Here is a 27566-nt window from a genome sequence, read left to right as displayed (position 1 = left end):
CTGGTTTAGTAAATTATTACTAGTTTATGTTTCAGAAGATATATCAGTAAAATAATATCTTAGTAGTTTGTACTATATTGAAATCAAAGAAGTTTTTACGAATCGTCACTCTGCCAAGTGGCCATTATGTCTATCATTCAATTTGTAAAATACAAAAGTCATCAAATAGTACCGGGTTTTCGAAGCATTAATTAATTTTAATTTAATGTGCATCTTTGTGAATAATTTGGTATATAATGATATATGCATATTATATCTGTGTTTAAAATATAAGCAAATAGCCCACGATATTGAAGCCTTTAATTTAAATAATAATAATAAAAAAAAATATATGCACATATACAAGATGTTGTATTATTGCTTTTACTTTTATTCCATGATCAATGTTATTAATTTGATTTTTTCATAAAAAATAACACGTATTTTTAGGATACCATTTCAGGTTCCCTACTATCTGGGAAAGTAATTATTAACTTATGGCTTCGTTCAAAGAATGCTTACTGTGTAAATAAAGCTATTTTTCATTATATTAATTTACCGATAACAATAGAATATAATATAATAATCTGTAGTACAATAAAAATAATTTTATCGTTATATTTTATTTTTGGAAATATTCAAATAATGGCTATAAAAAAATGAGTGAAGCTATAATATATTTTAATATAAAAATATAAAAAATGTATCTAAAGTGTATGTACTATACATATATCATGTATTTTAATCAAAAATTCCTATAAAACACTTATAATTTATTTATTATTTATTGTATGCTACTGAAAATAATGTTTAATACATAATTGGTTTTCTAAAAATACGAATTTTCAATTGAGTAGGTACTGAATACACATAAGTGTAATGTATACATTCCCAATCAAATGTGTTTTGAATTATAGTTATATAAAGGTACACCTAAATAAATACTAAAATACATGTTATTTATAATTTAAATCATATTGAGTAATGGCTATAAATTAGAAAATAATATTATGTACTGGAAATAGTATAGTTTTATTTACCCGTATAGTTAAATACACATTTGATGAAATTAATATATTTGTAAACATTTAAATATTACATTTTAGCGTTTAACCAAAATTAATTAAACCCAGATTAAATGTATGAAAATAATAATAATAATAAAATAAAATGTTTGGATATCATAATACCGTTACTACAATTGTAGTATAAATTAATAATAATTATATTACTGAACATTAGAATAATTTTCTATTAGTACGATAACGCGATAAATGCATAGTAACAATATAGGTATAACCGAATAATCGTAAATTGTCACTGTAAAATTAGTGCACAAAAACGCGTATTTCGCTGTTTGTCTCCAGAAGCCGATCTAATAACATAAACCGTACGGTATACCCTTGGTTGTAGACTCCCTAAAATACACCAATCTATCCTAATTAGTTGTACGAATTTCTTGATTTTAGAACGTATCCTGTACAACTAATCCCACCCGGAGGTGTCCTACAATTCATCACAACAACGATACGCGTTTTAACGACATTACATAGGTAATATAGTATTCATAATTATTTTTGTTTGAAGTCGTGAAAAAATGTATACAATGATATGCTTATATGATGGATTTCTAAATAGGATTTTTGAAGGTATATGGTCGTAATAATTTTTTAGATCTTCAGATCGGTAGAATTTAAATATAATTGTTGTCGACGTCCGGTCGTTATATTAACCACCGGGCGGAGGATTTCTCCGCACTTCTGTTTAATCCGTTTTGATGCAATAACATATTTTACAAAATAATAAATAAATAAAAAATATATAAAAATATATATATATTGGTATTTACACATAATATACCTAAATAGAATACAATATCACATTATTCAAAATAATATTATGTAACACGTGCACACCTAAGCGGTAGAAGTACATAAAAAAAAAATTAGAAATGTTGGAAAATCTGGTTTTGATATTTCAATTAATGATAATAATAATAATAATAGTGAAAAAAAAATTGTAAAACAAAACGGTGGCGGGAAACTGGTGGGTCGTGCGATGTCATAATATATACCGTGTGTGCGTTCTGCGTGTACATGTGATGTGCGGGGGTGGGAAAGAGTGATGCACACTGTGGTCGTATTGGCAATGATGAATTCGATATGACAAATAAACACACATAATATATAGGTACCTGGTACATACACAGTACGCGAGAGGAGAATATTTATTATTCATTTTTTTATTATACATTTTTTTTCTCCCCCCAAAGACCGAAATATACTGCGATCCGTCCTGCCAGCGGACGGCGGGTGGTTCAACCGATTTCTACACGTGTATACACGATCATTTTTCATTATTCTTGTGTAGTTGCAGTCGTCAATGATATGATGCAAAGCATGTTTAATAGTGTGTTACATCGAATTGCAATATTGACGAAGGTACTCACCGAAATCTTTACCTATTTAATATTTACATCGAAACCGAAATCGTTAACAACGTAATAATATAATCACCGATTATAGTATATGATCAAAATATAAGCTGTGGTATAATTATCATGATGATATTATTATTATTTGACATAATAATATATATTATTATAATATTATTATTACCAAGGTCCAAGGCACATGACGGTTTTGATCGAGTTATTATTGTGATTAGGCGGTGAGGTACGTTTGCGATGTGTGGCGGGACGTGCGATAGCATAATTCAGTCTATAATCGTTTATGCATACACTGAACAGTGAATGAGGTATATAGTTTATTGTATTAGTTGCGACTGTATGCTAATAACTAGGGCTCGGATTTAACTGCCCTTGAAAATATCGAAACATGTCGAAATTGAGTGCGGCGCGTCGGTGGTAATGTGGAAATGGCGATCACTTTTTGCTAAAAACGCGTAAAAATAACGGCTAACCATTCTAGTTTTGCGGAACTCGATCAGTGTTTTCCCACGGGTGTTACCGTTTTGTATAATATTGTATTATGCTCATAGAAGATTACGTTTTCCGAAACGTGGCCCGCGGAAAATCGGGTTTCCAAGCGTCGGTCGATTCGTGGAAAAAGAGTACACACGAGCACACGACATATCCTATAGTCGTTACATAATACTACAATAGTGTTACTTATAGATACGCGATCCGTAAAATATCACGAGGGACGATAGGTACCCTAACCTAACCTAACCTATGTATCAGAGCTCGCTGACGTGGGATATTATAATTTCATTACGTTGAGCGCGAATAACGCATCACGGCTGTGTTTTTCTTTTTATTTATTGGTTTTACTGCGCGGCAACGTCTTTTTTACTCGGTGATTTTTCATCGTATTTTTCTGCAGCGTACATTATTTTGGACAGAATAAAGAACGATCCAAAAGTTGGAACCTAGAACCAACCACTGGGAAATGACTAAACGAGTATAACAATATTCAGTCAGTATAATATATTGTAATGTGTTGAGTTAGTATAATCTTTCGATTTGAAAGTTCGGAACCGTTTTCTCGAATGCTGCAAATTGCATATTGTATACACGTTATCGTCGCATTCAAATCCAACTAGAAAATATTTACGACTAAATAATATATTATGTTATTTATCTATCAGCGTGGCGGTTTGGCCCTCGACTTTTCTTATCACGAAACAGACGTAGGTGCACAAACCTATAATACGCGGAACGTGTGCGCACCAGCATTCGACAGCAGCCAAAACAACGTACGCTCCCGTCAGATAATCTGGCTCGTGTTTACCTATGTCCTTAGATACGAAGAGTTTCGGCAATGGCTCAACGCAAAACCCCGCTCGGTGTAGCGCAATAGTTATAATATATGTGTGTGTGCACGCGTGCGGGTATAGACGACCAAAAGCTCAGGGCGTTATTATAAATCTCGCAGCTTAAGGATTTCTCGCTCGGCACGCAAGCCACACGACTATTAATATTATTCACGACAAGGTTATATTATTATATAATATCGAACACGATCCATCGGCAAAAGGAACGACCGATTGCAATGCCGGCTGCGTTTTCCACCGCGCGTCGTCCTACTCACATAATAATATTACTATCATAATTGGGTTGATATGAACGACAGTGCCCCAACTCTTTGAAACCGGTTTGAACTTTGAACGACTAACTTAACACCGCGAAAAAATCTTCTGAAACAATAGTATATTATATCGGCGTCAGTGTGTGTGTGACTGTGACTGTGATGATATTATCATAACCATTTTTCACTTGCAGCTTCTAAGACGATACCTTCAATTAATATAAGCTTTGTTGAGAAAAACTCATATCTTTCGCCCATATCGAGTATGTTGCAAAGTTGTGCATTTTGATTATGTCAACTGCCTTCGTTAGTCACTATAATGTCTCATCGAGTGATAGAAACAAATACAAAATGACCCCATCTATCCAGCATATCTATTCTACATAATAATATATAGGACAATTAAAAACTTGTCACAAAAACTACGGTTAGTTTTTTAACGCAAAATATAATCTAATATAGTTATGTTATTTAATTATTATGTACTGATAGTGTTAGATGAGTGAACGAGGCGGATTGACGTGGATAATAATAAATTACTCAACGTGACTCTGCGATTAAATGGTGGAAATGCACACATTATGTCAACTCGGATCAGTCGATGATGGAAAAAAATTTACCGTCATTGGACGTGCAATGTGTTTAAACAGATAAATCTTTAGCCAATGCGACGTCAATCATCGTAGGTATGACATTTTGATAATCCGTCACCAAAAAACGCAAGTAAAATTATTATTATTATTTGCAATCGAAAAAATGAACACTGTACCTACTCCAATTAGCGCGTTTGTGATCGACATTCCGATTTGGTGACGATGGGCAGGGTAGGGTTGAATAGATTAAAAAGCTATAACGCACGAAGGCAGTTATTTTCTTCACTAAATAAACTAGTTATATAATAGGTATTATTAAATCAGGAATTGGAAATGACAATCTGGTAAATTTACTTTTTTTGCATTTTAAAATAAACACGTGAAGTGTCAGATAAATATAACCTGTACATTTTAAATACATGCGAAATTGTATAACTTTAATGAATATATAACGGTATATTACATATTGTGTTTTTGTTTAGTGACGATAGTCACGTCTTCACGTTACGTAATAATGTAATATTGTACGCAGAAAATATAGCACTTAGCTTTCCCAATACGAGTCTCAGTTCCCTTGCGCTTTCGGTTTCTTTGAAATATTATTGTCGGGTGGTTCAATCAAGAATTACCCACATTATAATCAAAAATCATAATATTTGGTCGGTTATTATAATCACGATATAATGTATCAATATTTCACCGCCTCCCCCCCCCCCCCCTATTTAGGAGAAATCCGTGACGGCAATCTTGGCCGGTCGTCGCCTTGTCGGAAACAATTCTAAAAAAAACCTCTCCTTCAACGACGGTGGTCGGGTCGGATTATGCGAGCGTGCTGTAAACCGATGAATTATTGGTATGGTGCGAATCGCGTGCTGTCGCATACACGCGACACAACTATATAATAATATCGACCGAAATCTATCGGACTTAAGAGGATTTAGCCTGGAGGAAAAACGGTCTACACCCAACCACTTTGCAAGAGGTTTTTTACGTGTAATATTATTTTCGATGTCGATCCCCCGTGGACGACTGCGATTTGCGATCCATCCGCACTTGTCTGCATGTTTACCGCTAACCGATATCGGTCACACATAAATTATAGATTATTGTCGTGACATTATATACGCGTTATGATTGGAAATTAATTGCCATCATGACGTGTCCGGTTCCGATAAATTCGACGACTACCGCATCCGCCGCGGATTTGTCAAACGATATTATATCATAATATTATTTTACAGGCGGCGACCGTGCACGTTTGGTCGGTCGTTGCAGCTATTCGTTTGTCGGTTACGTCCCGCGATACCTCGCACTGACATTGTGATTTACGTCCGATGCACCTATATACTCACATGATGGTCATCATCGATTGTACGATAGTATTATTTTCATATCATTTCATATCCGTGAAAAACATCGCAGGTAGGTATATAGGAAACGACAAGGGGTATAATATGCAAAACGTAATGTGTCGAATGCTGACGTTATTATTGTGCAATTCATAACGATGTATAAATTTAATGTGAATGATAATATAATATTATATTATGGGACTTGTGTGTTGTAGATTTCAATGACAACCGAAGGATACATTAGACGTATCAAATTCGATGAAGTACTTAAAGTCCACATTGCACAGATATAGAATACTAGAATCTCTGAAGTTTTAGTTCTATTATACTTTACCATTTCGTAAAACTTATGGAAGCCGTCTCGGTATATAATTATAATAATATGTGTCTTTTCGTGGACATTGAACTATGAATGTTTGTGTGTATATATATATATATATGAAGTATTTGTAGGTAAAGACCATGAAAGTGAACCCTATACAACAAAAAAGTTGAGACATTTTAATAGTACGGAAAATCAAAAATAGAACTTTCAAACGAAATTCTGGAAGCACATCGTCATTAATTTGACAAACTAATGAAATTTAGACTTACAAAACATTAGTTATTAATTAAAAATAAAAACCCATTATAAATTACCTACTGTGTATATCAAGTTTAATAATAATAATATATCAGAAATTAGAAAAAAAACATTCGATGATAAATTTAATTTAATATGAGTATAATAAGACGTGTTTAATATAAATTATACAAAACAAATAATTATTTGATTCTAATTATTGAATTATTTATATTTATAAAAATCTCTTGGTTTAAAAATAAAAATAATTTTATAACAGTTGTGTATTGGCTATGTATTAGGATAATATCGCTACAATGCAAATGTATCATAAACCATAACAATACTTTCATAATCTTATTATTAATGGTTTAAAGCATTAAAATGATTTAAAACGGATAAAAAATAATTGTGCAATTATACGATCCTTTGTTATTAAAAACAACACTTTGGACCAATACAATTAGTACATACGAGTATGTTCATTTCCCATTCTCAATAAATAATGAATAACAAAGCAAAATTAATATTTATAGTTTACAGCGAATTTCACGCAGAATAACGATATGACTATAATGATAAACAAATCAAAATTATTAAATTATCAAGGTCGATAACTAATTTATACTGTATTCCTTAAAAAATTTCTGATTTTATGTAATTTTCAAATTGAAATTATTACAAACTGTATATTTTATTACAGCATTTGATTTTCATATTATAATTATAATAATTAAAAATACTCTTTATACTTTTTTAGTACGATATATTTTGTGTACTAGTGATTATATTTATGTACATTCTGTATTAATGTTAATTATTTACTGTATAAGTAGTGAAAATAATTTATTAGAATTTATTTAAGGTAATATGTTACCCTTAAACATTTGTTTATTATCCAGAGTATATTATATCATATTTGATCTTTATATTATTATGTTGTACGCTTTACATTTTGATATATTTTTGATAGTATTACCATGTTTGTTTATCTTATTATAATATAAGTACGATAAATTGAACATCGTATTAATTAATCAATGTAATTGGTGAGGTCGTATAAAAAACGTTATAATATTTTATTATTAGTTAAAAAGAATTTTTGTAATAAAATTATAATACATGGGCTATTAGGTAAGTCCTAACAATATTTATGATAGTTTAAATTATTTAATATCTTTTGAACATTAAAATGATCAAAATAAATGTTCTTTTGCTGCCTATTCGCTTATAAACATTTACATTATAAAATATGTTTACTGGTTAAGTTACGGTGAGAGAAACGATTAACGAATGCATTCGGAAAAAGTGTATAGTTTGACAAGAAATCGTACATCTGAAAGAGCCAACTAGACAGGCTCAGACTTAATAATATTTTCATCTTGTCAACATTTCACAACCGTCTGGTGGTGGGAAAATATGACTTTTGTTCAAAAGTTCTTATTTAATAAATTCAATAAACATAGTTTTAGAATTTTCAAACAACTAATTCCACTGTCTACTAGGATAACGCATTAATGTCGATATATATGTTTAAAAAAAAAATTCTATATAAGTATATCGTTTTGTACAGTAAATAATATATTATAGTCACTTCTGTTGAAAATGTCTGAAAGTGTATCACAATGGTACGTACCTAGGTGGTCATGGTAGGTAGGTACTATATTGACTCGTCGCGTGTGATTGATTTATATAGGTAACGGTTAATTAAAATTATCGGTTTAATTGTTCATTTTGAACGAAAACGTGATAGTGATTTTCAATATATCGTTAAAGTCCTTTGGATGGGTGCTGCAGACAAATGCGTATAATATTATATGGTGGCGTGCACAACGAGATGAATTGCCGCATAAATCATAGGGTTTAAATGCAAATTTTTACCGAAAGCTTTTTGTACGACGTGGACTGGTGTGGCGTTCGAGTTTTTCGGGTATTCGTTTCCGATCGACCCGTTTATAATTATTCGTATATTATAATATATATACAATAATATAATAATATTATAATATTATGTGTCATTGTGGCGAAAATAAAATCGAAATATTATTATATCGGCCGATCGGTGAGTCCGGAAAACGCGAATATAATATTTCATATTCGGACGTCCAATGAACGAACCAGGTATTGAAAACAACACTGGAGACGGACAGTGGTATTATTAATACTATCGAAAAAATGGATGGTCCTCATGCACACGGGGAGAAGTCTCGGAAAGATTGATCGGTGGACTAGGCAGTCGAGGTGGTGTGGAAAAGCGTGGTTTTATATTAATTCGTTATTATTAGAATACGTGCACCGAAAACTGGAATACTGTGAAATTACAATGACCGCTGATCAGGACGCCACAGGGCCCAAAGGAAGAGTATATACCACCCGAGCACGTTTTCCGAGTAGCTTTTTTGATTTCCTTCTTATCCGGTCTCAAAATATACTTTATATTATAAAAAAAATGTGATATTTTGTATGCTTTTGCGTTCACACGGGGTGGTCAATGGCTATATGTGTGTGTGTGTATTCAGTATTGGCATTTCAAACACTTGCCGGTCGGATATTTTTGATAGGTAATTTATGGCGTTATACGCACACACACACAAACACCACTCTCATGTGTGTACGGGATTCGACCCGCAGGAGGAGCACGTAACGGACCGTGCATATACCACCCTTTAGCTCAAATTTCAGATTTTATTGATGTTGTTTTATTTGCTTCCGAGATCAAACCCGTCTGTTGCAGAAGTGGCCGTAAAACGGCACGATAAAAGTTTCATTTCGAAAGCCCTCCGGTGTATAATGCGCACTATTATTGAGTATTTGACATTTCTGTTTAAACACTACAACAATCAATAATCGGACATGGAATATTTTTAAATCGAAGGAAAAAAACGCCTATGGTACTCGGAACCTACAATGCTATATATTTTTATTGTTTCCTACGAGACCGAGTGAACCGAAATTGTTTTGGTTACGATTTTTAGATTGTGAATAATCGACTTGCTTTTTGTTAATCGTTCGGATTTCCTTTATTGCACGTTAATTATAACCTTGTGGTGGTTAAACGGTAACTTTTTTCGAGATTAAGCTCTTAAACACATTTTTGTAATACATTGCTACACGCAATACTTTTTTTTTGTGCTTATGTTAATTATACGCTTTCAGAATAATGTAGTTAGACGCGTTCAAGTTAAAAATAAGTAAATGCATGCAAAATGCAAATATAACAAACCTTTTTAACGTATTAAATATAATGTTAGATTATAATATTAATTCAATTAAATTCAAATTGTTTAATTTGCACAAAAAAACTAATTTTTATTACTTTTAGTTTACATTGCACTCAGAACTAAAAATATAATCACTAGAAGTTGTTTAGTGCCAGAATTGCCCATAGATCTTGATGTTTAATTGCATGTATTGTGAATAATATAATAATTTATAGTTTATTATAATTAATCTATAGAGATTTATGGTCAGATAAGCCTTTAAACTATGTATAATTTCTGTGGTAACACGGAGTTTTGTCACGATAAAGAATTTCATGAAGGAATTTATTTTCGAGTAGGTACATATCTCTTTTGGAATTATTAACTCTATCCGTACAGAGCAGAAACTATACTGCATTCATATGGAAATACGTGAGAACAACAAGAAAACTGCGTGAACTATACATAGGTAATTAAAATAGGTACCAACTTTAAACATTAAAATGAACATTAATTTTTCGTACGCGAGTAAATTATTATAATAGTTGAGGGTTTGCGTCGTTTGCGACGTTCGATGAACACGTTTGTCAATGAATTTCGATAAATTATATTTAAGAATAATAAAATTATAATATTATATAACTACGCGGCTAAGAGGTAGTGTTCAATAATATAATATAATATTATGTTATTTCCACGAATAAACACTTTCATGGTGTACCTTATACCTACGTCGTGATAATATATTTTTTGACACAACTTACTAATAAATATTTTTTATTTTTTATTCAATCAACCCGTAAACGGGCTTACGAAATGAAGTAACACATTGTGGGAAGAGAGGATTCCTAACCGCGTTTTTAAAATACAATTATTTCAGAGTTAACCGGCGCATCAGATAGGCAATTCTGTGGCATTCCTGTGGTGCGGGTAATAATAATAATAATAATAATATAATACAATAAATCAATCGTATTTTGTCCTCAATTTTTATAATATAAATCTACGTAATACCATTGAGCATATCTGGTATATTATTATCCATTCTCAGTGGTAACACATGTGTGTGTGTGTTATATGTGTGTTGTAGGTGTAATGGTATAGTACATAATTTGAATTTTCTTCTAAATATTCAAATAATATATAATATTGTAATATGAAGCATACTTTACCCCACGTTGTGTCCATAACATCAATACCAATTCAAACATAAATCTAACGGTCAGTAAAAATAATTATTTTTATTCAGCTGAAATCGGTAAAAGAATATTTTTATAAATTCCCATCTCGATTATCGGACGTGTCCGCTTAATATATTTGTTCAACCGGGAAAGAAAAATTGAACAGTAAGGTGGCTGAAATGTAATAATTATTTTTCCTCTATACTGAAGATGACGTGTACGAAATATTGTTATGTGACTGAAATGAAAGCTTCGGATTGATTAAATCGTGTAAGATGGCTGTGTAATTCTTCCGACACAGTGAATAAATGCCACGGGCGGCGGGATAAAAGTCAGCCAAGAGACTGTCAAACTTGCTGTCGGAATATGGGGTAAATAAGGGACTGGAAAAGGAAATTTTCGGCTCAAACTACATTAATATATATATATTGTACTTATATTATATAATACAGGGGTAGTTTTTCCTAGACAGTTTTTTTCCTCACATTTTTTGATGGACACTGATGATTTCGGACGAGCGCATACACTGCACCCAAGCGTTAACGACAAACACCCTCCTGCCGACCATGGTACGCAGACCCTAGAGCGTGTATCCTGTACATAATTAGGTGGAAAAGTAATTTCAGGTGTCCCCAAAATACGCCTGTGTAGTATCATCGACCTTTTTTTTTTTGTCTTCGTAGGGAATTTTGGCCCATCACCACCACCACCACCACCGCACGCGCCACCACCACGACTTCCCGACATTCTAAAATGCAGTGTGTTGCGTGACAAATAATTAAGGTGAACGGACGTACATACATTTTAACCGTGTCAACGCGGAACGCCGTTTTGTGTAAATATATTCGCTTAATTACTATAATTTGTTTAATCATAATTATTATTATCTAGCTGCAGGTTATGTTTTTGGTCAAGTTTTACGTGATCACAAAAATGATAAAACAAATAAAAACAAAAGGCAAAAAAAACCTAAAATTTTCATCAACCAAAAGTTAAATAATAATTTAAACTTGCACGAAAGAAACGGATAAAAACCAGCATCGTATTCAAACACTATGTAGGTACAAGTAATAATTATAGATGACGGAGTGGTCGGTGGTGCCAAATAAATATTAATTTACGTTTCAAAAGTACTTAAGAATAAAAAAATAATTACATGCCTGTTATGTATAATTCGAGGGTTAGACTCAGTGGCAGTTATACGACAGACGGAGAAACCACATTTACATAAGTTATTTATAAACACTCATATAAATATAGAGGGTATTTTGTTTGCATTAAAAATAATTATACCTACTCGGTGATCAAATTAATAAATTAAACGAATAATTTTATGAGCAAATATCTGTCCTTAAAACACCGTAGTGGAAAAGTTGGGTGTACGATTTCGGGCGACCATGTCATGGTCGTAACCACGGAAACGACTCCATGTACATTTGGCCAGCCAGGCTGATCTGTTGCTATTGTTACCGAGCACTACGTAAAAGTAATTATTATTACTGTTTGGGAAGTGGAGGAGGATAAAAATGGGTACGATTGAGGAAAATTGTTTTTCGATATTAATAGAATAATATATTAATATAATAACCATATCGAGTATCCATAGTCGTGCAGTATTATACTTGTGCACTCCGGTATTAATCGTTAACCGGAAATAAAGGAGAAATAATAATATTATTTAATATATTATACACTATATTATTATAGTATAGGTAAAGGTATATATTATTATAGTTTGTTATTCCGACTATGGGTTAAGAAGTTGCTTGACATGTTCGATGTGATATTATTAGATAAATAAATAATAGGTTAAATTTAGTATTATTACAGTTATTTTCCTTCCAAGTTTGCATTCTTTACTAAGCTTTTTTACACACTTACACACACACTTACAAACAATAATTATTTTGAGTACATAATATTATAATATCTTTAGTATGCCAAGCGATGAAATATATTATTGTATACTTAAATTTAATATTGTATTGATAAAAAAATTCATACATGTCGATAAAAACTCAGTACCTATACCTAATATAGTTATAATAAGCAGGAAATTAAACGATTCATTTTTTTTTTATCTATTTGAGCCTTTACATCTAGGTACTAAAGTTATTGGCTTACAATATTTACAACAGTAATATAATATACGTTTACATCATGAGACTAAATATAACAGTATGGAATTTTACAATGGAAATATTAGAGCATATACAGCATAAAAGAAAAAAACTTTTGTTAAAGTTCGTTTTAAAGTACCAATGTCAAGTACATTGAAAATTCCGAAAATTAATTTTTAAAGGAAAAAGTTTGTGCCTAACATAATATGCTGTGCGTTAATAATTGTACGTTATATGCAACATGTGCATATGTGTGTATTTTTTTAAAACTACGAAACATAGGTAATTATTGTTAGATATTAATATAATATAATATTATGTTATCAATCAATCAATATATAATGCGAGTTAAGATGTGAAAAAAAATACCTATGCGTATCTTCCAATAATTATTAAAAATATGAGATAATTTGAAAACACCGTAGTAGGATACAAAAAATATTGCCAATCAATCTTTCATCCCTCATGTGTACAACTGCGTATGAACAGAATTTCAACAAATGTAATAAAAAAAAAAAGTACATCAAAATAGTTGTGTCAAAAAACCATCCTAAAAATGTTCGTGGAAAAAATCTCTTTAATTCGAAATTCATACCATCTCATTTTTATAGTTTGCAATTTGAACTGCTCATGCGTGACGAATGTATAGACGAATATAATTATTATTAGCTTTTGGATAGTCATCCAGGACAAATCGTATGTCATAAAAACTTAATCAAAGTTTGGTATGTCAACATTATAAAACGGAAAGTAGCTTGTAAGTCGGTTTTATACTGGAATTATTATTAAACTCGTTGAATGTAACAGCCGTTTTAATTGTTTAACAATTTCAGAGACAAGCGGGCGTGAAAAAAATATAACAATAACATTAGTACACGTATCATAATTACAATATATATGAGTATAATGTGTATTATATTATTATTATTATTATAATATGTCCTTGGAGGCGCGGTGAATCGCGTATAATAGTATTAACGCGTAATGCGATCGCGATTGTCCATTAATAATAATTGTCGAAGCGATTGTGCGTGTATTCGAATCGAAAATCACTGCTGGACGGATAATATTATAATAATATTATTATTGTACGTTCACAGTCAGACCTGCAAAATATATGGCACGTCCGCGTCGGATCATCGTCGAAATCACGACGAACACTCGTCCATCGCGCGATTATGACGATACAAACGACAACAATTATTTATCTGTCGTCCGATTATATGGATACGTAGCTGATATGCAAACTGAGAACAGTATTTATTTACTTATACACAGCATATTACACGCGTGTTTCCCGAGAAAAGCGTAACCGGAAGTGAGACACGCTGAACCGATTCCCGCGCGACAATGTGATAATAAAATCATAGCTCACAGCAGCAATAATATACCTACGACTGGTAGTGTGCCGCTGGAAGTGGTTTTAAAAGTGTTTTACGATATTATAATATATTATACCAACGTGAAGTGCGTACACTTTGCGAATCGATATTTTTCAAAATCCACATTCCACCGCCGTGGCACTATACAATAATATTATAACGCACAATAATATTAATATCAACAGTAACTGTTATCGTTGTCATAATTATTATTCTTATTGTTATTATTATAACCACCCGGAATGGATAATCCACACTTCACGTGTTTCAACGCCAGTTATGTCATAAAAAATATTAATTAAAAATTAAAATACATATTTTGTTTTTTTTATCGTTTTCCCGCTTAATTGTATTTTATCGACAGTGTTTCGTTTGTTTGTAAAGAGGCGAGACGCATAATTAGCTCTACCCCCCATCCCCCTCTTGCGACGCTTCAAAGTTTTTATAATTGAGTTTTGACGCCGAAAATGCGGTCGTACCCTGACAGTGTGTCGAAATTCGGGCGTAAGAATAAAATAACTGCGCAGTTAATTCAATCCGAAAAAGTCTGTGTGGTGCACACTCGTCACATCATTATAAATACAACGTAGGAGCAAGATGAACAATATGCTTTATATTTAATAATGACAGTATATTGTTTTTTCCACTAACCAGAATATGTGTTTATCATACCGAATGTCAGACATAATTAAGAATTAATGATCATCACTCTACACATATATATTACAACATAAAATATTATATTAAATTGTGTACGACGTCTCTCTTTCTCTCTCAAAAAAGAAAATATTAAGAAAAATCAACGTCCAGGTGTATTTTTTGCTTTCATTTTATTACGGTTCAACAAACATCCCTCCTAAATATGAAACGTTTCCAAATCATCAATCTACTAATAGTAGTTTTGTTGACGATTTGTTGACACGGAGGCCAAGTGGGCGGTTGCCCATCGATCTTTGTTTTGACGTGAGGCTATGTTTGTGAAATTTGATATTTCATCACGTGGTGATTTATAACCTCACAAAAGCAAATCCAGTCGATTATTGTTGCGATGTTCTTACATAATAATTTATAGTTGATAATATTTGTACAGCGGTATGCTATATTGTTATAAATAAGTGTACTCGAGTAATATTTTAGAGCCAGATGGTGGAAATAAAATGAACGTACCACCGTAATAATCCATGAATATACAATTAACTTCGCGACTGTGCAATCGCGATTCAATTTTTTTTCAAATTTGTTGGAAGGTATAGTACTTTTATGGTGTAAAACAACACCAACAACCCAATAGTTTTTTTTCCGATGTACAGCCGTTAGTTATATAATTACATAATTACGATTATTTTAGAGATTTAGCGGATACATATGATTACGTATCGTAATTGCTTGAAACGTTCCGCATTCATTTTTTTTTAATATACCGTATAAATCTAGTAAATTAGATAAAACCAAAATGTATCCAGGTCACACAGTGTTTACGATGTTCTACTTAAATTACTAAATTACATGCGGTCAGAATAACGAGAGGAAACGTGAGTGCACGTCACACGAAATGGTGACAAACAAAGAATGTCATGATAAAAGACCGTCTTTGTGCGTGGGTAGAGCTTTGTAATACAATATTACGGAATTAAACCAAAATGTCGACCAAAAGAGTCTACTATATTTTATGTGGTAAAATCCAATAATATTGACGAAACATCCGTTGAGAATAAAGTCGTAGAAGGATACACGATGGACAAAGGTGTTTCCCATAAGGCTAAATGGACATTATAAGATTTTTTTTATGTACAATATGTAATAGTAATATGAACGTAAAGTTCTGAAGTATGCTTTTTTAAAAATAAAACCTATGGTAATAACAATACATAGTAAACTATTATTGATACTATATAATATTATGGCTACCTACACATTGTTGTAATTAATTGGGCTTTACTGTGAACTTATTAAACACATTTTTAATCCTCGCTATAGTATTTACTATTTATGAATAATTGTTTTAGACCAATGTTTAACCCAACTCTAAGCAGATCATATTATAAAATCTAACGAATCGTACTAAACAATGTATCTTTAAACTTCTGAGTTTTCGACACGGTTTCATTATTCTATGGACCAGTTATTATTGCTACAGATAGGTAGTGACACCAATAGATATTTAAACGAATGCATTTTTCGTTTTGTTTTTTTTTTATTTCCCTCTAATACTACATTATTAAAATTACAATTGTTTGGTAATAATCCTGTTATTTCATTTTGCCATAATTTACTGTTGACATTGTAGATTTTGTTTCGTCTAGAAGAGTTTAGGTAATTTGAAATGCACCTCCTTCATAAGATTCGCTACTAGAATTAACCATCAAATATCATAATATAAGACTTAATAGAAATCAATGCAGGGTTTATAAATCTTAGCTTATTAAGGTAGACATAATTATTGATTCAATTTTATATGACAAAATACAAATTTTTAAATTAAACAAAATTATTATCAAATAAATTGAATACTTGAAAAATTCTTTAAGGAAGATCCATGAAGTGGTTGAAACATTCTTTAGTTCGGCCTCTCATGATCAGACGTTGTACTACACTCACTTATATTACATCAGTACTAATTAGAAACTAAACAAAAACTGACAATTTCAACAAATTCTCTAACAACTGACCTAGTTTTGCTGTAGAGAATATTTTATTACTATATAAGTATACAACATCAATCACGGTTCAGAGTTTTAGAGCTTACTTACATTTATAAAATTTATTAAATCATCAACATAATTTTCACTTGAAAAACCACCAAGATATAATAAGCCAAGTTCAAAATAAATTGATTGAAATCATGAAATAATGTGTAATAATTACAAAATAACTTATAACCACATTTTTATTTTATTAAAAATATATATATCATAGCACAATATATAATATCTATGTTAATAATCATTATTAAAAGTTAAATAACCTTAGTCTTTATAAGTAATAAATTAGACATTATATTATTTGATCACACAGTAGTATGCTCGTATTATTTCATTTTGTTCACTTAATTAATTTCCAGCAATTTATATACTGTGAGTACTTGGAAAATAACAAAGGTACTAACATGATACTATTAAAGTTATATTATGATTAATATTAAATAAAACATTTAGTAGTAACATACATATTATTTTCGTTATATTATTATTTAAAATACTGTTAGTGAACAAATAATTTTTTAGTTAAAAAATTCCATAAAAAGTACCTTCATCACAAAAAATAAATAAAAACTTAATCGTACTGAAAACATAAATATTGAGTTGATAAATTCAATTTAATAAATAAATACTTCAGAACCATAAAACCAAATTATAATATTTTATACTCCACATACACACTGAAATTATAGATGTTCGTACAGTGGTAGAAAAATTAAAATGTTATATACGTTTTACATTTTAATGCATATCAATAGACAACTCGGTAGGATGGAGCATTGAAGAGTAACTCTGATAAAACAAATATTAAAAGTAGAAATCGTTGTAACCGCGTTTAACGGTATTTGACGAAGCCGTAGGAGGAGTTCAATTTAAACTTATCGAATATCGTATTGAAAGCGCATACACGGTGCAAGTGGTGCAACCGTTATGAGTTGTATTTTACGTTTCAATTTTAAAACTCTATGACCATTGAGCCGGGTAAATATTTATTTACTTTTAAGGGTGATAACAAAAGAAAAACACACATGATGTATGTGTGCGCAGGCTGTACCAGAAAAAAATCTCGACAGTTTTTCGTAACTATACGGAGCAAAAATAAAAACCCTATAAAATCACATATTAAATGAAGTTTTGTATTCATAATTCATTCATACACACATACACACACACACACACACACACACACACATCGAAATGTATCTACATTCAATTTTAGCAAAATATATATTATGTATACGATATGTATACGCTATTGAAAATATATAAATAAAATATTTTCTTTACAATCTACCGTACTGTGTTTAAGTGTGAACCGACGTGACGTTTTAACGTGATACATTAATTTAATATGAAAATATAGACAGCGATCGGTATTGAGAATATATTTCGATCTGTAAATTATTGTGTCTTGCGCACAACGTCATATTTAACGTTTTATAATAATAATAATAATATAGTATAAAGTATGATATATACGTTTTTTCTCCCCCCAGAAACGCAATGATATTTATTTTCTTGTTGTAGACCACGACAATTGTGGACATTTAATATTCTACTATTTAATAAAGAGTCAATATCTAATAATAATGTATAATATTTTATTGGTGAACTTTCATAATCGTCCAAAACAAAACTATACACACTTAGAGAAGATCGGTGTGATCATAATAATATAATTATTATTTAGCCGAGTAATTATATCCACACGGTAAGCCATCATCGCTGCTATAGAGGACTGTGCTGCTTACACCCCACGTAGATTTGTTATTCTTGTCAAGACGTGCTAAATTTAAATACTCGTAGTTTTTTTGTAACATGTTTTTTTCCAAACTAAATTCCTTAAACCGTTATTTTTGAGGCCAAAAATAACAATTGCACGCGAGAATTACGGATGAACTTTATAAACTGCACAGCGGATCTATTTGGAACATAATCGGGCATTGAATGATAAATACGCGTTACGCGTTTTAAGCGATAGCATGGAAATCGTACCTACTTGACAACAATTTATCGTCGTTAATTCGATTACCTACTAAATAAAGGTATGTATCTACGTACCGTTGGTGATTAGTTTCATACACGCAACTAAGAATTTTTTTTTCTTTTTGCATCGCATAAAATGGTACGTTTTGATATTTTAATAGGTATATAACGTTAACATTTCTGAACGAAAAGACGAATGTCACATTGAGGAAATGGGCAACAATCACCGGTTAAGGAGAAATAATGACTTGAATGGGTGAAAAAGATTGCGTGATGGCTAGAATAGTTCTATAGTTTATGTGTTAAAAAGACCGAAAAAAAATAATAAATAAAAAAAAATAGTAATAATGATAAAAAAAGAAAAGAGAAACCTTTTATTTTATGGCAAAAGGGTACCTTTTTATGTACTTACGGTTATAAATAGAATAAAACAAGAACAATAAATTAAATACAATTACACCTATTTTGACCTTATTTTTCTGTACAATTAATAAAATAATTACAAACTATTATTAAGAGACAATTAATTTTCTGGAAACACGAATAACAACCAACAACGTTATAGGTAGTGACCATTATTTCAATCAGTTAAGCTACAGCGATCTTAATAAAAATAAATTATCCTTTGCTTTATGCATTTTTATAACTATCGTTTTGAATCTAGTCATCACGATATAACATTCAATATTTTTGAAATCAACATACGTTTTAGGCGTAGCATTCAGAGAGGATTCTAATTATGTATATTTAGTATTCCATTTTAATATCATGCTCTATAGGTCAAGGGTCTTCAAGGAGATAATATTTTTGGGTTAAAAGGGTCGGCCGGTCGATCGATTGATCGATTGGAATATTTTTAGAGAAGCAGTATCATGGATATCGTTTCATCGTGGTAAAGGAGTTACCCACGCAATATTTTAATTGAAATAGACCTTTCAAACGATTTTGGTTGTATAATAAAGGACGCAGCCGAAATCGTCGTCGATAATTTAACTTTAACTTGCTTCTCATAGCATTACCTAATAACTTTCTTTATAAAATCACTAGCAGCTCATCGTTTTAATAATATTAAATAGATTATATTGTTGTGTGATATTATTAACTATGTGGACTTTGAAATATTATCATAATATTTGAAATCAAACAGTGAAGCGATTCTATAATATTATAGATATTAATATTAGTTTTAAACTCGTGTGAGATAGGCCCTGAGTGGTCAAAAAATAAATACACAGTTATTCACCAAGAATCACCATATACAAACATTGGGGGTAATTTTTTCCTTTTATTGAGTAATACATTTATTTATTCAAATTATAATTTATGGAATATTTAAGTATACTAATTAACGAATGATCGAACATTACATATTATCATGAGTTTTATTATACGTCTGGTTTATGATATTGGGGTATTAATTAATTTTTGGTAAAAATAGATTACTTAACCAAGTGTTACAAATTATAATTTTTTTTTTAATATTATACGTTAAAAATATAAATCAATAAGTCCTTGAAAAGTACCTAAGCTTTCAACCTTCGTAAAGAGTAGGTGACAGAAATGTGTGGAAACACATTATTTTAATAACGTGTAGACCGCCTTAAACTTAATTTAATCGAGTTTATTTTAATTAACAAATAGTACTAAAACAATAACAGAATTATACAAAATGTAGGTACTTATATCCTTTATTTTTTAATCTAAAAATAAAATTATGCCAAGATCAGCGTTAATTTTTTTTTATCACGTTGACAGAAAAATAGCTTCGAGAGGCAGTGCTAAAATTTGCATAACCTTTTTAAGTTTTTTTGTTATTATCTTGCAGATTTTTTCACTTGAAGTAAAGTGAACTATTATAATATATAATATGGTTATAACTACCTAATTTATTATAATATATTGAAAAAGTTTTTCATGTATTTTATTTTATTTGTAGATGATCCATTATTTTCATTATTCCAATTATTATTATACTCCTGTTTAAAGTTATAAGTTATTTTTAGAATAATAAAAATATGTATTTTATCTCGATCGATTTCATTAGAAATTACATTAATGCACAAAGTCAAATTTAATATTACAATACAATTCACCGAATTACCTGTCATAAATATTAATAAAAAAAAAAAAAGCCCATATAATATATATCTATATAAAGGATTATTATATATAGGTACTATGTACAAAAATGATGGCAGTATAGTAGGTAGTTTTGATGTTATTAAAAATAATAATATACTAAATCTCAATACAAACATCAATCAAAATTAGTGTTAAAGGAATATTATTGTATATTTTTCGATGACGCGAGCGAGCAGGTGATCTTTATAATATAAGAAACAAGTATAGTTTAAGTATAATAATATATTACACCTACACATACAAAGAAATATTGTATAAAATAATAATAATAAAAATCATAAATTGAACAACTGAATTCATTTTTTATTGAATTGAAAAAAAATATTATCTAACAATATAAACATGTTATACACCTACACGCTCAACTCTCTTCACTAGCGGTATGTGGTTCTTCGTTATTTCGTCTCTTTGCGTTTATAGTTTAGGTATTCTATTGGCTTATTTACACTTATAATATTATTATTATTTATGATAATATGTATTTTATGCAGACCGTCAGCCATTGTCGTCCGTTATTTATAACAACGATATATTATTATTTTTTTATACTCGTGTTTAATACGATCCGTACAAAGACCGATATACAATATGTCAATAGGTACCCGATATTATAATATTATCGTAATATATTATTATTCCAATAGATAAATTAAAAGTTGAGCACATCGATTGGAGCAAGCAACACAATAATAATAATATTGTAAATAGTAATAATAATTATGAAATTTTTATGTCAAGGGTATATACATTTTAATTTTACCACTTCGTTAAGTTTCTTGTTCTCATTCAGACACTTTTACAAATCCAACGGCTTAAAGCAATTTTTTTCAATCCCATGGAACATATTTTAAAAATGTGAACCGAATTCAATAATTGTAATTATACGGGTGTTGAATTAGAAATATAAAACGGGTGCAATTTAATTGGAAGTGCTTATTCTTTAATGTAAGAGAATATTTCATAGTGATATACGATAGTGGTAATAAGTATAGCTTTATTTTCACCGGACCTAATGGTTAGATAATCAAAAATATATTTATTTATTCTTATTCCATAGGCATTATAATTAATCAGTATATTTAAATAATTATTATCATATAATATTTCAATCATTCTCGTTTGTTATAGGAAACATTTAACGTTATTAAAATGTTAACATAGCTTTATTATTAAATGCATATTTGATATCAAAATTATATCCATTATTGTAGGAAATGATGTATTTTAAAACATGTTTGTATATTGAGTAATTTTAAAACATTTCAACTACCTAATAGTATAATAAATTATTATAATATATATTATTAATAATAGCATGAATAGCGTTAAGATTTGTAGTATTTGATCAAAGCACGCATAATAATTATGCAATGATTTGAAAACATAATAATTTAAATCAAAATAAGTTGTTTGCGAACTTTTAATCAAAAAGTTTACACAAAGTTAAAGTGGATCGTGAAAATAATACATTTCCGGCAAAGCAAATGAGCAACTGCAGATTCCTGTTGATTGTCTTTACCACCTCGAAATCCAATGGGCTTTCCGTGTAAATATTTATAGTGTACGGTTTCCGCTTGATTTGATGACAACGGCACCTATTCGTAAACACGTGCAGAGTTGGAGTATGATATCAGAATTTATATAATTACTGAATTTTTTTATTCACGTGATACCAACGGTTTTAGTGGGACCATAGTACGCTATGAAATTACGCAATATAAGATCGAAATAAATTAAGGGGATGTTGAATTTTTTAATTTATTCCGTTTCACCGTTATAGTTTCTAAATGATTGTTGAATTTTAAATTATTAAATTATTACAAAGTTTATTCAAAAACAGATTTGTTTACATTTTCTACTAAATAAAATCACCTTTAATTTTGTTGCACTTAAAATCGAACTAAAAGGCAGCAGCAGTAATTATAGTCGACACGTTTTAATGAATTTACTATATTATAATTACGCAACAACTAACCACAGTAATATCACGGAACCACCTGTAAAATGCATTAGTTATGTACCTACTTATTTAAGTTTTTCTTAAAATTCGTCAATATTGCCAATATTAATCAGATAAAAAAAAAAAAAAACGATGGTGAAACGTCATCGAACATGGTAAAACTCGAGGTCACTATTGGTCAGATCACACATTCCTACTCGAATTACGCTACAAAAAGGATCGTACATTTTTGCTGACTGCCATTGCAGTATATTCGTTTACGTCTTACATTCTTCAACTAGTTTTCGTATGTAATTTTTTCAGTATTTCAAGAGTCACGGTCGTCGGTACTAGCTGATGTGCGATGCATATTTTGTATAGGTGCATAGTATATATTTTGTCGAGTAAATGTATATTTTTGGTGTGTTGCAAATTTTCAGTGTACAGACTAAATACGTTGAGAGGTAATTTTAGTGATTTCAAGTCGAATCAATAAGTCACTACTTACGATTACTATTTACACTATTTATACAATGCAACGTCATGTTAATTGTTACATAATAATATGTTTTCGGTACAGTTTAACGATCATCAAGGGTCATTATTGAATAATGTATTAATAATTCGTACGTACCTATATATGTTGTATTAACTACGAATGTTATATTGTGATTTGTAGACTGCGGTTTTGCCTTATAGTTCTACGATGAATATTAATTATCCTGTACATATCTTACGTTTGAATGCAATGCGCGAACAATTTGAAAATTAAATTAAAATCTCGTTGTGTAGGTTATGAAATGTGTGTGACTGTTAAGGTAAACTCGTTTGGCTTAGTAAAAACAACTTTTGGCAACAAATATTAATAAGTAATAACTAGCTCACTTGGTTTTACATACACGCCAAGTTTTCGGCCAAATTAAAAACCAGGAACGCCATCGTTTTAATGCGCCGTTATATTATTTTATTAGAGATTATAATATTGCTTTGGGCGTTTTCAAAATCTCTTTAAATTCAAACATAATAATATATTGTACACAAGACATTGACGTCATCATCTTTTGTAATAAACTAATACTTAATATTATTTAATTTTTATATAGTTCAAATTTAAAAAAAAATAATAACAACGCGAGATGTCTTAATATGCCAAGTAAAGTCTCAAGCTGAGGAACTTTGAAAGTGTCATTTACGTTAAGCACTCGCAAGTCGCGAACACGTCAAAAGGATATTAGTCTCTAATTTAGCGTTTTATATAGTTGGAGTGTTAGTCGCAACGTTCATAAGATAATATAATGATATATAAAGTTTAAATTCTATTACTATAATGTTTCAAATTATTATGACATTTAAATTTTCGTACTATAATAGTCAATTCTCTCTAACAAAAATGAAGTTTCGAAGCGTTTTAAGCATTAGAGACTATTATCATCTGTTAAATGTTTTATATATTTTACATTAATTATTTTCCCTTCAAAAATGAGCGCGAGCACTAAATATAATATCGCTTCTACATTCAATAAATAATTTTAAGGTGCATTAAAACGATCCATGTTCTGTACGTTAAAATATATTTTACGTAAAACCCAATACCGAATTACAGCTTATAATAACTAAAGGGTTTTTAATTTTAGACATTGATTAATTTACTTGAAGTGCACGAGATAATTTAGGGGATTAATATTTCAATACAAAAAAAAAATTATACTAAATGATGTAAGGCGCGAGAAAAGAAGAAATATAATATACATAATATTATGTCTATATATATTATATTATATTATATATATATTTAAAATATGTTTAAAAATGTTTGCACGTCAATTTTTAATTTTTTTAAGTAACAACTTTCAAGATTTTTAATAAAACATATTTTCGATGGTTATGTCTTATAATGAATAACAAAAAAATGTCTGCTCTGTATTAAAATTATATTTATAATATTATATGTATATTATGATAACAAGACTCACGTAGTTGAATGTATTGAAATCCTATAAATAAACTTTGTGTTTAAGCGAGAGAATATAATATAATATATTACCTATGGTAATAAACATATAATATAAGTGACACCAAACTAGATTATAAGTCTCTATAATAAGTACCCATGGTGTTTTATACATAGGTACTTACTGGAAATTAAGCTATATTTCATGTGATTATTTGCAATAGTGACCGTAAATTACATCTATCCATAGGAAATGTTGACATTGATTGTCTTCTGTGGCTATAGGTACAATTGAAACCCATTTTGTGCACAATTTCTCGAATAGATAAAATATATTAAATTGAAATTGAAATGATGTAATAGTAATTAGGGGCGGCTGAAAAAATGTATTCAAAATACTATTATGTTTATACTGTTATTGAATCATTAAATACATATTTATATCTCTATAACAAAATGGAAGCATAGGTACACATTGGTTGAGCAATAACTACTGCAAATAAAAATAAAACGGACATTTTTCTGATGGGGAAATTATAAATTTTGATTTATATTAATTGTTTTTATTTAACTAGTTTTTTGAATCTGCCGTTGAAAAACTTATAAACTCAATAGAACATAATACAGTAATATAATATTTTAAGCAAAGGACAGTGTTATAAAATAAAATGTGCATATGGGTACAATAATATAATAAATTAAGTTTTCTGTCCCACTCCGTCCAAACATCATAATGCGCAAAGTTATGTTGTATTATTATAGTTTCGAGTGATACCGTATTATAGGTAACTTAGTGTATTGGTTTCGGTAGTTACGGTGATGACGGTGGCGGTTAGGTGTGCGACACGTAAGCCTACAGCCGCGGTGGTCGTGTTTCCCCGGGTGTAATGCAAAACAATGGGCATAATATTATTTATAAATTATCCGTGGATACAATAGGTTTATTCGTTGTCAGTACTTATTACTGTTATTATTTATTATTTTTTTTTACACCAGATAGAGATAGGTATTCATCCGTAAATACTTAACTAGAACCCATCCGTTCTTCGTCATAACGATATCGATGGAATAAAATTCCAGCCAGTGGTGCATAATATAGACTACACGATCGAAAAACTACAACATAGATATTGCTTACAGCTAGGTACAAACCTCGATGTTTTTAAGAAAATTGTATTTTCAAACTAAATATTCAATAATAAACAATACAGTACGATAGATACGATTTCATTTTTTATATCATTGGTTTTTTAGTATGTATATCAACCAGAACTAAAACATAATTTTGACGTGGAATCACCCAATAATTTTCAGTTGATTTCAATGAACATTAAAATTAAAATTACTCATTTTTCTTTAAATGTTTAATACTATGATTCATTGGGCGTATATTATAATAAATTTATTTTATTAATTATAAAAAAGTTTATTTTGATATTGTGATTTAATTTTAGATTCTGAGTGGAACGATAAATGTATTGATTTTACAATGATGTGTGTTTTTTAATTTTTTAATTTTTTATTTTTGTGTCTGTCGTCACGGTTTGGGGCAATAAAAATACTTCGATTTTCTTCAACAGTATCTTGTTTGATGGGAAAGTGAATCTAGTTGGTGCATTCGGAAGGTCAAAATTTGAAATTTCGAATAATTTTCAAAAGCGCCGTGAAAAACAAAAGAAAAACGGGAATTTTTACGCAAAAGCTGTTTTCGAGAAAATCGATTTTGGTTTTTGGTGTAACTTTAAAATGAATGACTGTAGATACATGAAATTTTCACTGGTTGTTTATATTTCCATTTTCTATACATGATAAATTTTTCAAAATATTTTGATTTATTTTGAGCTGTTTATGGACATTTTCAGTTTCCAATTTTATTAGTTTTTTTTTACTTTGAATGTCAATAAAACTTTATTTGTCGAGTAAAAATACTTAAAAATTTAATACATGGCTCTTACTATATTGTTACAATGACATTTGAAAAATATTAAAAGTACATAGTCACAGTTTTTTTTTATTAGCATTTAAAGTTCAAAAATTGACAAACTATGTAAATATCACGAAAATTAGTAAATTATTTTTAGTTAAGAATTCGTGAAAATTTTTCTTTTTAAATCTAAGATTTGAATATGTATTACAAGATTCCACATAATATTGTCTACGTTTATCAAAAAAAAAAATGTCTACAAGAAAGTCAAATTAAATTTTTATGAGCGTTTGAAATTCATATCTTTACAACATTTGATATTCACTCGATTTCTCATGTGACGATTATCTTATTTTATTGTAATTAAAAAACGAATGACTGTAGATATTTAAAAATTTCACTGAATGTTTATATTAGAATTTTTTATATACGATAAAATTTTGAAAATAATTTGACTCTTTTTGAGCTGTGTACAGACATGGTCAGTTTTCAATTTTTTTAGTTTTT

General features: G+C 29.8%; 1 protein-coding gene across 2 annotated transcripts in view; it reads right to left on the bottom strand.

The window, feature by feature from the left end:
* LOC100162966 overlaps positions 1 to 27566 on the bottom strand; it is a 315864-nt gene that overhangs the window by 65620 nt on the left and 222678 nt on the right. The window lies entirely within an intron of this gene.

Source organism: Acyrthosiphon pisum, chromosome A1 (assembly GCF_005508785.2).
Source record: "Acyrthosiphon pisum isolate AL4f chromosome A1, pea_aphid_22Mar2018_4r6ur, whole genome shotgun sequence".
NCBI lineage: Eukaryota > Metazoa > Arthropoda > Insecta > Hemiptera > Aphididae > Acyrthosiphon > Acyrthosiphon pisum.
This window is presented reverse-complemented; position numbering and strand designations above follow the sequence as displayed.